Source organism: Benincasa hispida, chromosome 12 (assembly GCF_027475165.1).
Source record: "Benincasa hispida cultivar pf3 chromosome 12, pf3_genome.v1.1, whole genome shotgun sequence".
Classification (NCBI taxonomy): Eukaryota; Viridiplantae; Streptophyta; class Magnoliopsida; order Cucurbitales; family Cucurbitaceae; genus Benincasa; species Benincasa hispida.
In genome coordinates, this window is record NC_143489.1 from 19,105,043 (window position 1) to 19,120,183 (window position 15,141).

Below are 15,141 nucleotides of genomic sequence, written 5' to 3' on the forward strand. Positions count from 1 at the left end.
TAAAAATGATAGCAAACACAACATAGGAATCTCACGGTTCAGACCAATGGAGGAGACCGTAGGGCAATGTTGACACATTTCCTTCACCCACTTAATATGAACTACCTCCCTCATTCACCTTGTTATTGACCCATGCAAACACTTTCCGAATTGAGCAATCGTGGTAAAAGCGACACGAAGCAGGGCATGGATCTCATGGTGTGAACTCTTGAGGACATGAGAGCTAATAACTATATATCGAATATATTTTTAATCTTCCACTGAAGTGTTCTATATGTTTGGGTATTTATTTAGGTGTAACGACTAAATTTAAACAACCTAAGTCTAAGTGGTTTATCCAAGTATAATGCTTATAATTGGATTTAACCTATAATGTCTAGGTGATAAACCATTTTATTATCTCACGTCACTCATGCAAGCTCATAAAATTAGTTAACAATGCTAAATCTTTCAATCATAATCCCCCAGGTAGGAGATGTTCTGTAAACCGTCAACTTAAGTACCCCCAACCTTAGACAGGTTTATGAACCGATATGAGTTTGTAATCAAATTTTATAAGGTAAAAATTTATTTTAACGATTAAAACTAGTTGTTGACCTAAGTGAGCATGCAACTGTTCTTTGTTATGGATTTTAAACATTTAACCCAATTTTATAACAGCTTACAAAATTTGTAGACATGTTAAACATCCACAACATTCAACAAAGGCATTCAACATCTAATATAACCCTAACATGCATACTATATATTATATAACATTTATAACATACTTTCAATGCATGTAACATGCTTCCTACAGTGGGATTTTAAATCTACATGGCATATTGTATGCACATACATGAATCATTTAATTATTACATACATCATATGTATAAATAATTAAATACTAACTTATGTAGTTTTAGTTTTGGCATAAACAAGCAAACAGAAGCCTAACTTTTACAAACAGCTTAAAAACCGTCTTTGAACCGCTTCACATCGAACTCAAGCATCTTGAACTAGACTGGATAAGTCTGAACCAGACCAACAAAATCTGAACTGGACCAGTTAAAAACCTTTTGAAGCTGAACCAGATTGGACCTCGAGAAAACCGATCGAACCGGCTACTCTCGGTCAAACCTCAAAATCTCGCTAAGGTTGATCGTGTAACACTGAAGGCTATCGTCTAACACCATCACCTAGTGTTGGGCAAAGATACACGATCGCTTAGTGTCTTCTGTATATCACATAGTGCAATCGTTTAGCTCTCGGGTAGAACTACACGATCGCTTAACACCATCGCATAGCGCTTCTTGTCATCATTTAGTTTCCACTGCAGCTACATGATCGTTTAATTCCATTACATAGAACTTCATCGCATCGTTGAGTGCCGCAGCTACACGATCGCTTAGTTCCATCGCATAGAACTTCATTGTATCGTTTAGCTCGCGACGTAGCTACACGATCGTGTAATGCCATCGTATAGCACCTCTAACACATTGTTTAGTTCCCACGCAAAGCTACACGATCACGTAATGCTATTTCATAGAATTTCAACACATCGTTTAGCTCCCGCAGGTACACGGTCGTCTAGCATTCAACATCACAACGACCAGCGCTCATAGCTATATGATTGTCTGAATTTTCTTCACATCGTGTAATGCCTGGAGCTAGATGATCGTTTAGCGTCTGAACCTTAATGACAATTTTGAGTAGAAGCTGGAAAAAACTGAAAATGCAGCTCGACCTTCTTCATTTGTTTCTTCAATTATGGCTTAATTTCAACTTTAATGACTCCAAATAAATTATAAACTCTTGATAACAAATATAAGCTCATGAATCAATAGCCAATTATAAATTTAATTGAGAAATTAAAGAGAAATAAAATGTCAAAACTCAGAAAGCCATATAAGTGATCAGTTTCATATATCCCATGAAAAACACCCACTACAACAAAATTAAACCAAATTGAATGCTTATATGACGCTCTGATACCAATTGTAAGAGTGTATTAACATGCAACAGAAACAATAAGGATCAATAAACATTCAAATTCACTAATTTTGGCAGAAATAAATGCATGCTCATCTAAATATAAGAGTGTGTGTAGTCATACCTTTGTAGAACTCTTCAAGATCTTGATCAATGTCAGTTGTCTCCTCTAAAGATCACCATGAACCACCTCAAGATCTTCCTCACTATCCTCTTGGAGCTTTAGAACGAGTTATGGGACTCAAAAACAACTTGAAGCAATGAAAAAAACAAGGAGAAGCTCACAGCACCACACAACTTGAAGAACTCTTCTTCAACCTAAAATTTTCTCTAAAATTTCATTAGAATGCATGCCTCAAATTTACTCCAATCTTCTTTATTTATTGCAGGTGAACATGTAAAGAAGATCATTGCATGAGTTGTAGCTATGAATTGCAGCTCATGCTTTGAGTAAATGAGGATAAAGTAAATGTTGTTTGTGTGAGCATGTAGAAGATGGGTAATTGAAAACTTATTTTTCCATTTGTGTATGTTTCTAGCTTTTCAGTTTAATATTATCAAAACCGATTTCAAAATCAAATTTGATTTTTAAAACTAAAAATTCATTTCATAAATTAATTTAATATTAAATTATTTTTTGCACAAATCCATATTCATATATTTAAATCATATTTAAAAATAAATTCTCCTATTCCGTTTAATTTTAATTTGAACGTTTCAAATTAACTTATTAAGCTACTCTAAAGTTTATCCATTTAGGAGCTAGTAGTGGAACCTCGCAAATCTACAGATCATGGGCTCCAACGATCCGAGATCAATCGACTAAACTCATTAGATCGAACTAACCCCTATTTGTTAACTAATGGGTCACTCCACTATAGCACATAGTTGAACTCTCCTCACTGTAGATATATTATGTCCACTTTACATAACCATAATCAGTAAGTCGATCCTTCATAGGTTGTTCGTAATCACAGCTGGGTCAAGATAACCGTTTTACCCCTATGAATATTCCTTAAGTTCCCACTGACCCTCTAATGAACAATTTTGATTCATAATCCCTATGAATCAAATCTTTTCTCCATCATGAGAAGGCGACACCCCGATTGTTCAAGACCTGGAATCAGTACTTAAGAAAACAACCTATTTGTTAATCCTAAATTGGGTAGGAGTGAGTTCCATCTTGCAGGGCTATGTCCCTAGCTATTCGTCCAGCCTTATCCCAAAATGGAAAGCTTATTGAGCAGTGTTGTTGGACTAATCTCATCGTTTGCAGATGAAAGGATAATCCCGGACAAACAGGAGTTCATAGCTAGCTCAGGATTAAGATCGAGTTAACTAGGTTATTTAATAAATGAAATAATCAGTTTTAACAGTAAACGGTCGTTATAAAGAAAAGTGACTATTTTCGTGGTCCAATCTATCTGCCAACTTATTATTATTGATAAATAAAATGTTTAACACGAACTGCAAGTTCTATGACATTCCCAACAAATATGATATATTATTAATATTGTTATTATTGTTATTATTTTCTCTCTCTATATGATATATTATTAATATTGTTGTGAAGGAGAGAGAGATTTGGGGCGCCTAAATGAATAAGATGAAATTTAAAGTTTTTGTTATTTTATTTTATTTAGATTGTTGAGTAATAATAATATGATATATTATTATTATTATTATTATTGTTATTGTTATTATTTTCTCTCTATATATAACTCTAATTAAAAATTTATAAATTCTAAATATTTTGTCTAACTTAATTCAAAATTTTCAAATCTCTTATCAAATAAATTTAAATTAATTATATTCTAAATTATATCAATTATGACTCTAAAAAAAATTAAAAAGAAACATAACCTATAAGTGGGATGTTTAAACTCTACAATTACACTATATGTGTAAATGTAGATAAGTTAAATCTCATCGTTTCATATTACTATTGCATTGTATGTGTAAATGATATTAGTTAATTACCGGAACATAACGATGTTGGTGGAGAAATATCATTAAGTATTACAATCAGTAATCAAGAAAACTTATGGTTAAAACCTCATAACTTCATATTACAATTACATTATTGTATGTATAAATATAGGCTAGTTAAATTTCATAGTTTCATATTACTATACATTGTATGTGTAAATATATATTAGTTAATCATCCGAACACACTAGTATTGCTAGAGAAAAATTAATAAGATATAATACATAAATTAAATGCTTATTTATGCGTGAAGAACAAACACTTTTTTTAAGATATTGATAACCAACCATGGATTTTTTTTAAGATATTGATAACCAACCATGGATTTTTTTAAGATATTGATAACCAACCATGGATTTCAAATAGCTAAAAATGGTATAATAATATAATAATATAGTGTGAGATAAAATATGACAAAGAATATACACAAAAACTGAAAAAAGATTTTTTTTTTTTTAAACGAATCTAATTATATATATATATATATATCACATTATGAAAGAAAGAAAAATCAAATTAACTTGATAACAATATCTATAAAGTAATGAAAAAAGATTTAGATACAATTGAATCTAAACAAATTTAAAGTTAGTTAAAGAAAATCAAATTTGATGATAAAAGATGAATTTCGAATATAAATTGGGAAGAAAAATCATAAAGTTTTTATTTATTGTGATTAATTCGAAAAGTAGTTAGATAAAATCTAATTTGATCATAAAATATAAATTCGAATATAATTCGGGTGGAGAACCATCAAGGAGGGAGCTTGTTTATTTATTTATTTATTTTAATTGATTAGGTCATAATTTTATAACAGAAGTTTCATTAATTACATTGTATTTATAATTCTATTTTCACTTAAACTTCAAAAATTACACTGTATTTCTAACTTCATCTATCACAAAACTTAAACCTATGAACCCATAAAGAGAAAAAACAGCATGAAGTCTAACTCGTAATAAAGCCATAGCAAAAACAACATGATTACAAAAGTGTTACTTGATTTTGTTTGTCAAAGAGATAGATTTTTATTAAGATACTGATAAAACAAAATGTATATAAAAAATTTTAAAACGATATAAAAATATATAATAAGATGATAAATGATAAAATGTGATAAAAAATTAAAAAAATTGAAAATCTTGAATGAATATACAGTTTGTTTGATGAGAATATTCATAAAATAATGAACAAAATCTTGATGGGAATTAAATATATTAATGAGAATTTAAAATAATGAAAAATTTGAAGATTCATTACAAATTAAAATTTGGAGATATAAATGTTGGGATTGGTGTCCTAATTATCTCGGAGTCTCGTTGTTTGTGATTATACACATTGTTTATGAATAAAATATGTGTTATTTCATTTTGACATTTACTCATATCCAATAAATAAAGCTCCATGGTTATCGTACGTAAACTTAAGCATGTATATGAGATATACAAGAGGATCATGCCTTAAGTGATAATTTAAATAGGTCTGTAGTATAAGGATTAAGATTGGATACTTGATCCTAGTGATACTACGGATACGACTCGCTTTGTAGAGGTTTGCAAGTGTTGTAAACTACTATAGATGGTAGATCCTGACCATTCATGTGGAGACATGCGAGCGGGGGTGTCCTATACAAAGTATTTGTATAAGATCGGACCACGAGATGATCCGTCTCTGTATATAACATCGTTGATATTTGAGACTTTCATCTCATCTAAACAACCATGGGTGACATGACCTCAATCCTGAGTGTTTTGAGAACTCATGCCTTTAAGGGTGATCCTTTAATTAGTATGGGTGAGAGTGGCCAGATTGCCAACTCAACATGCCTACCTTTTTGGGACTTTTCTGATTTGGGAGCTGGGAAATCAGTTATACAATATGGAATTCACTCCTTCCCCGAAGTAGGGGTAAATAGATAGATTTCTCCCTTGGCTGATTCTGGGGCTTGAACATAGTGACCACAACTTCAGTCATAGTAGGACTATGACTTATGTTCATTAAAGGGATCAGCGATACTTAAGGAGTTAGATGTAACTACAGGGGCATAACACCTATTGGCCGAGCTGTACTTACGAGTGATCTGTGAAGGGTTGTTGCACTGTTGATTGGTTAAGATTGACACATAATATATCTGTGGTAAGGAGAGTTCAACTGTCGGTCTTTAGTGGAGTGCCTAGCAGTTAACAGATGGTGGATTCCGTGACTAAAGAGTTTAGTCAGTTATTCACGTACCGTTGGAGCTTCGAGCTACATGTCCATAAGGTCCCCTTGGTAACTCAATAGATTCAAGCTAAAGATTAGTTCTTGGTGTTAATTTGAAATGTTCAAATTGACAAGAGGTAATTCGATTATATATGATATGATCAGTATGATGTATGAGATACATCTAGTGGAGGATTAATGTAAATGAGATTTACATTAATTGCCATGAAATAGAAAAAGAACAATGATTTATATGTTTCGTGAGATAAAATATTAAAACTATAGGTTATAAATATAGTATGGTAAGTTGGTTATCATTTATATTTATAATAATATTAATTATTGGATAATTATCTCTTTTTCTCTAATAACTAATTGAGTGGGAGGTTATTGGTAGTTTCATGGTAACCGTGAGATAAAAGGAAAAAATATTTTCCTAAATTTAGGTGATGTTAATTTGAGATTTCCACTATCGGACAGTGCTCACGAAAGGTTGTCAAATAAATCAGATTTACTAAACGACAACTTGGAGAGACTAGACGATCGTGGAGAGTTTCTATACGATAGATTCTCAGCTGACCGATGAACTAAACAATCGCATAGCTTTAGCTAGACGATCACATAGCTTTTGTTAAACGATTGGGCATCGTTCTACTCTAGATTCTCCCACCAAGAATACCAGAGTAACCTTTTTGGTGGTGTCATACTCAACTCGACATAGTTGAGGTTCTGTGGAGGTCGTTCTTGGTGTTCAGAATATTCGTGACCTTAGTAATCGCTTTGTTTGAGTTCGCTGTGGATCGTGCAGTGTAGCAGTCGTGTTGTACGAGCATTCAAGTGGTACATTGTTGCTGATTATTCGTCGTGATCAAGGGTCTTAAAGACGAGTCTTCAAAGTTATGTCAATTCTTCCCTTGATCATTTAGTAAAGCATGTTGTACCTTCACTTTATGCATAACTGTATGTTTCTATTTGTGTACTGTAATTGTTAATGTTCGAATACGATTGAAATTTGGGTCGATCTTTTCGCTGCTCATGGAAATCCTCGTGTCCGATTTCCTTCAATAAAAAGTAGAGATTGATTCATTTTGAATGAATTTGAAGAGTGGTTATACAAATCAAATGTGATAAAAAAACTATCAATTCGTAATTCAAACATGCTGAAAAATGTGCCATTTTTTCCCCTATAAAATCCGTTCTATCTGAAACTGATAACCAAATCAATATACGCTATAACAATTAAAATTTATTCAATATTGTTGTTGGCTGACCATATTAAGGCAACTTGGTATTTTAAAAGTCGACATCACGTGACTGACATACGTTTTTGCCAAAAATCTTATTATTTTGGATTTTATCATAAATTTAAATGAATCACCAAATTTGGTTGTTTTCTCAAATTTCCCATATATAAGAATATTGTTTTGTTCGATTTTAAGTGATTTTTTGAACTCCTAAACCGAAAACCAAATCGAACCAGTCGTTCTCTCTACTAGTAAACCAAATGTTCAAGGATCTTGGAGAAAATTGGAGCGAATTAGCCGATTTAGTCCGGTTCGTTGGTTTGGTCCATTTTTTGCACACCCTTGTTGGATTTTATGTCCTAAAACTCGTAGTTTGTAAATTAATAAACATATTCGATTTCGTTTTTCGATAAAGTTGTTATTGAAATTGTAATCTTAAATCCAATAAACTAAGGTCCTGATGTTATTTAATGTAGTTTAAACTTTATGTAGTGGCATAAATGTGGATCAAGTTCAAATATATAGCCAAGATGGTCTATAGTATATGAATAAGGTTGGGCGCCTTATTCTGGGGACACTATGGATGCGACCCACTTTGTAGTTAGTATAAACGATGTGATCCTGAATCGTTCATATAGAGATATGTGAGTGGGGGTGTCCTATTGAATGAGTTTGCATAAGACTGAACCATGAAATAGTCACTTTTTACGTTCTAAATGTCGTTTTATGTATAAAACTGACTATTTCGTTAATTAATGACCTAGGTAACTTAATCTTAATCCTGAGCCAATTATGAACTCCTATTTGCTTGGAATTATCCTTAGATCTGCATAGGTGAGGGCAACTCATCATCGCTGGCCCAATAAGCCTCCCATTTCAGGGGTAAGATCGGATGGATAGCTGGGAACATAGGGTACAAGACAGAATTCACTCCTACACGTTATAGGGATAGTAGATAGATTGTTCCCTTTAGTACTGAATCCAGGTCTTGAACAAGGGGCCCCACCCTCTCCTTGGCCCGAGAGGGATTCGGTTTATAGGTTGGACTTTAAACCAATTGTTCATTAGAGGGTCAGTGGAACTTAAGGAATAAGATGTAGTCTCAGGGGTAAAACGGTTTTTATGACCCAGCCAAGATTAAGAACAACCTGTGAAGGATTAGCTTACTAATCATGGTTATATCAAATGGACACAAATATATCTATAGTGAGGGGAGTGCAACTACGGGACTATAGTGGAATGACCCGTTAGTTAACGAATGTTGATTAACTCCGTCTAAAGAGTTTAGCTAGCTAATCTCGGATCGTTGGAGCCCATGATCTATAGGTCCATTATGTTCCCTTACTAGCTCATATGAAATAAACTTAGAACAGTATGATAGAATAATTTGAATTGTTCGAATTAGGTGAAAAGAGAGAAACCGACAAGTATATATGATATAGTGGTCGGTTTTCAGTTTAGAGATATAACTTTAATATTTAAATGTGATTTAAATATCAATAATATGAATACGTTCATATTCGAAAGCTCGGAAATAATGGAAATGGTCAAAGATGTAAAAAGTCAAAGAGTTGACTTTTGACTTTGAAAAGTCAAACTTTGGCTGACCTTATATTCAAATGTGATTTGAATTTCGAGAAAATGAATGCGGATTCATGCTCGGGAGGTCAAAATTAGTCAACACGGAAAAAATCATAAAAAGTCAAAATGTTGACTTTTTTTATTATCAAAGTTTGACTTTGACCAAATGACTATTTTGCCCTTTGACTATAGTTAGTGGGAAAATCCAAACTTTTGTTGGATAATTTCACTAAGAAAATAGTGGGTTAGGTGTTGGCTTATAGTGGAGACATTAAGCCCACTAAGATAGTGGATTATAGGTGTTGGGTTTTTATGGATTTGGTTTATGCAATTGTTGCATGGCTTTTTTCTATAAATTGAGCTTTCTATTTTGGATTAAAAAGTTTTGTCAATTTTGCCAAATTGTTTTCTAAAATTGGGCTAAAAAAAAACCCAAACCCTACCCAAATTCCATCTTCTTTTTCCCATATCTTTCTCTCTCTTAGTTTTCTTCATCCACTGGGTCCCACAATCCGGTTCTGAGTCCAGAGGATAGTAGGTCAACTCTAGTGGTAGTCCATTCGTGTTTGGGTCGAGATTCAACAAGGAAGAGTGGTTTTCGGGAGCTACAAAAGTAATTTTAATTACTATTTTCCCTTCAATTGCATGCATCTTTTCCTTTAAACTAAAAGTAATTAGAGGGTAATTAGATCATAATTCCGCTGCGTATGTCTCGTGTTCCATCAACCCTAACTTCAAGTTGATAGTCGGTTCGGTTTTCTTAGTTTTAGATTTATCAAAAACCAAACCAAATCGATTGATTTAAAAAAATAGGAAAACATCAATGATAATCTGAAAAGTGGGCCCAAGTTGATTACATTTATTATTAATTACCTATGTTCATTAACTCTAATGAACTGTGTGGCCCGCCTCCAAATCTATAATCAAAATGCAATTTGATTAAAGAACTGAATGTGCTCAATCTGATTGTATCGTTGGACTCACTACCTTTACTGTTACTGTTACATATATTATTACTGTAACGTTATAAGAATTAAGAGTTTTACATTTACATACCTCTACCATTACCATTACCATTAAAATCATTTGATAATGATAATGATAACGATAACCATAAATACGATAGATTAATAATTTTAAGTAAACACAATCAAGAACAATCAAATAATGTTTACGATTCAAGCCCATTACGATTGATCCATCAATCGAATCTCATTACGTTTCAATTTTCATTAAGATTGACAAACGTGATCTCAAATCGATGCCTAATAAAGTACAAAACCAATTATTCGATTGGATCCATGTTAGTTTGGTTTTATATTTTGGGCTCAATTGGGTGTTTTTTTTTATTATTATATTTTATTTCAGCCTTGGTTTTGAATTTAACATTTTTTGTTTTTCTTAAATTAAAATTTGGCTTCTTTTAGATTAAAATTTGGTATATTTATATCGTTTCTTTTAGACCAATGGATCTTTTCCTAAATAATAAACACACATACACCATAATAATTAAAATATTGGAAGTAAAAGTAATGTTATAGTTCATCATAGATCCAACAAAAAATAAAATATTAATGATACATTATCCATCCAAATTCAGTTTTGACTATTTTTTTTTTCAATAAAAGTCAAATCGATCCCTCTAAATATAAATCAATATGTTCAATTTTATACTAAAAGTCTAATCAAACTAGTGAATTAGCTTGGATCGGTCCGATTTGTCAAATTTTTTGCTTTTTTGTTGCACTCATATTAATACTAAACTAGTTGGTTTGACTAAATTGTAAGGTAAAAGCTAAAAATATTATTTTGATTTATTATTCATTCTATTTTTATCTATATATTGTTAGTTGTCTAATTTTATTTGTACTCTCAATCAATCTTAAATTTAGTCATTCAAAGTTAATTTCTTTTAAATTTGGTTGAATGATAAGAATAAATTTTTTGGACTAAGAGACTATATGAATGTGTTTTCAAATTTAAAAAAAGAATGCTAATAGGTACTTAGAAAAAAAATTTTAATAGCAGAAACGATAAGATCTATTGAAAGTATGTGGATTAAAACAAAATGAAATCTAAAGTATAAGAACCAAAATAATGATATTAAACACAAAATATGATAAATTTTATAAGGCAAAAGAGATTTAAGACCACTTTTAAATTTGGCTAGATTATATAGAAGTACTTGTGATTTTTACACCTTGCTCCAATAATAGATATGAACTTTTAAAAGTTGCATTAATAACCTTAATCTTTCCAAAAAATAAAAAATAAAAAATCCATACCATTAGTATACATGAAAACCGTATGTACGTTGTTTCAATAATACCTATGGACATTCAAATTTGCATCAATACTCTTAACATTTTTTTAAAAATAAATAAATAAGGTTTTAAAAAAGATCTTACCATTAGTGTCTGGATAGAAACTATTTATCTACACCATTTCGCCTCTCTCTCTTCCATTCCCCTTTTTCCTCTCTACAACAATCTATGACCCAATACTTTCCTAGCTATTTTCTTACCTTTTTCTCTCGCTTCTCCAATGCCCTCTAACTCCTCTCCATCTATTCCCCAATCTCTTGGACTACCAACTTCAATCAAAGTGTATATACTATGACAATGTGAAAGATAACTAATGGAATAACCAAGAGACCTTGAAACTTAAATGTTTTAACAAGATTCTATATTAGTAGTTGAGTAGGAATGAATATATTTAGTTTTTAATACACATAAGGAGAGTCAACATTGAGAATTCGAACACAACTTCGAGGATAACAAGTAAGCAGGAGTGAAAAAAAGATAACATGTGCATAATCAATGAGGATTTGTTCATCTTTTTTGCACTTAAAATTAATATTTATTGTGGTTAGTTCAAAAAGTTCCCTTATAATTGAAGATGATATTTCTTTGTTGGCCCTTTTTTGTGTTTGATGATTCATCATTACGTTGAGTTTTAAGGGGTGATTGTCATTTTGGAGCTTTATGGGATTTGATACTTTAATTGAATTTAGGTCATGTTTGGTTGCTCAAAAATTAGGGTAAGAATTATATAAACAAGGGGAATTGAGAGTGTCTCAATGAGTTGTTCAAATTGGTTCTTTCCAAATTGGAGATAACTTCAAAAGATTGATTATTCAAGTGTTAAAATTTCTTATATTTATGTTTGTTCATCTCAGAATTGAGAGAATTTATCCTTTATTTAAAGTTCTATTATTGAAGAAGAGGAAGGAAAAAATGAAATGAGATAGGTTTTAGAGATTGAAGAATGACAAAAATGGATCAAGAGCTATTGAAGAAGAGGCGGAAGTACGAAAAATGGAAGAGTTTGCGGTCATAAATTGAAGCGAAAGAGAGAGGGGAAGCAGAAAAGGGATTCGGTGGAATGATTTTCATCTATATACTAATGGTAGGGAATACTTTTTTTAAAACTTTTTTTTTAAGTCAAAATATGAAACCTTGAAACTTTAAAGGAATTATTGAAATGAAGTACAAAGATTTTTCGTTAATGGCAAGAGTATTTTTTAACATTACGAGTATTAACACAACTTCTAAAATTTGAATACCATCTAAACAAGGTACAAGGTAGTTCAAGGGTACTTATATATATATATATATATATATATATATATATATATATATATATCAGCCTTTAATATTCGAAGAGTGAAGGATGAAATGTTTAGTGCGCCCTTAGAAATGGGAACTCTAATCCCCACCAATTTCTCAACTCACATCTTTCTAACTAAGTTTTTGGGGTAAGGAGTGGAGTTCTGAACTCCATTAAGTTATGAAGCTCGAGATGCATAGTATATATAAAATTGATGTTTTTTTAGTTGTGAGTATATATAAAATCTCGTGTAAAGATATATTTGGATTTTAATTCCAATTTTATATTTTTCAAGATTCATCCACCCATATATGTGCATAAATCTCGAAGGGGCATTTGTTGAATGAGAAATTTTAGACCAATCACAAATTGTCACGTCATTCATGACGAAATTCCAAATCATCAAATTTGGGACCATTGGAGTTGAAGGCAAATTCTGATGATGCCACATGTTTCCTTCGTAACCGTTGGATTGAATAAAATTACTTCGGTCCAATTTGATATTATTATTTGGGCTAAAAGTCTAATTTAGCCCAAAAATAGACTTAATTTGACTAAAATGTCAAATAAGGCCAAAATCCAATTAGTCAGGCCCATGGACCGACTAAACCCAAACCCACAAGGTCCAACAGAGAACTCTATAAATAGAGGAGTTCTCCTCATTTGTAGGGGTCAACAATTCTATATTTCAGAGAGCTTATAGGGAATTCGTCTTCGAAGATACAAGTATTGATACAAGCAATTCTACATTCAGAGAGCCCAGAGAAAATTCATCAACAAGCAGAAGACTCCCAAGACTCCTGCACTCCTAGAAGACCCTGAGACCCTTGAAGCCCAAAGACCAATCGTTTAAGAAGATCAACGGGCTTAAAAACTATAGTTTATTTTGAAAGCATCAAAATATTATGTACTAGAGATTATACTCACTTTCTATAAAATTAATACAAATACAAAGTTCAAGTTCCACGAAATAAATTTTTGTTAAAATCTCATGTGAACAGTGAGACCTGCAAATTCCTTAAACCAAACAAAGAGTGGAGTTCACAACTCCGTGCTTTCTAAATCCTTGAGACACCCCCTAATTACAAAAACTTCAACACAATTACCCAATTAACCTAAACATTAAGCAATGAACTCGACAACATCGACGATAGAACTCAAACGGTACATCAAACTCGATGGCTAGCTTGTTGGCAACAAACTTAGGCGATAGGACTTGAATGAAGAAGCTCGACGACTATTTTAGAGAACTCGGACTTATTGACTAAAGAGACTTTTGTATGACCCAAACTTCACATCCAAATTAAAACGATGAAGAATGACCTTTCATTGTTATCAAAAATCACTTTTCAACACGTGAATTCTCCATAATACCCCATTTACATTGCAGATTGTCATTTATCACAAATTATAGTTTCATCTAAAACGTGATTTCCCATTTAGGGAGTTGAATTGGTAATTATTATAGGAAGAGAGTAATTGGAAGAGTTGATGCGAATAACGAGGTGAGAAATGTGAGTTAATGCGAATAACGAGATTATAAACTTTTTTAATAATTGATGAACTAGTGGGTGGATTTTTTTTTACCCACCCAATCCAATCCAATTTGGAGGTCAAACACCCCCTTATTGTTCTATCAATCTCGCCACCCGATTTTTTATCTGATGGAGGCTCGCCCATTGTTGGTCAATCACAATAGTGCTATGTCACACTCACAATTACGGTATTTTCTTTTTTTTTTTTGTTTAAAAAAAAAAGCACGAAGCAAGCTCAAAAGAAATTTAGGCATTTACAGTATTGAAGTAGTACATAATAATTATTTTTTTCCAAAGTTTTTGTAAATCAAATTGGTGTGAGTATCCAACAAAATACAACAGGAAGAGTCTTAACTCTCTCTTGTCCATTCTGCATATTACTTTTCCCAAAACTTTTACACGTACTGTACGACAGTTTGTAATATTAGGGTTCATGAGGAGGATGTGTTCATTATCACTAACTCTCTTGTTCACTCCTTCCACAATTTTTTTTTTTAAAAATGTAGTTCAATAATTTTAGTAGTTGATAGTAGTTGATTACATGTTGCTTTGCTTTATTGAGACCTACGTTCCAAGAACGATCACATTTGGGAGTATTGAAATGACTTGAATCTCTTGATTATTTTTATGTTTCATTTATTGTTTATGATAAGATGAAAATGTCAATTTATTCCTCATACAAACCCATGAAAATGTGAAAATGTCAATAGAAATGTCCACAAATCAATGGAAATTTAATGCCCAACAGATTCTATTTAGTCCCAAGACATTTATAAGTACTTGCTTGCAACAGTACCATCACAGTATCAAAAATATTCTAGACAAGACACCAATTATCATACTAAAAATTTAGGGTCCAAACACCAATTATCATATTTAAAAAACTGGTTCTCTCACACTCAACCGTGGGTTATACAGTGAGATTTCTATCATCTGACATTTCTTTCAGCATTTCAAAATAATATATTAATGTAAAGAGAGATGGAAGGATGGAAGCAAGGGAAATTATG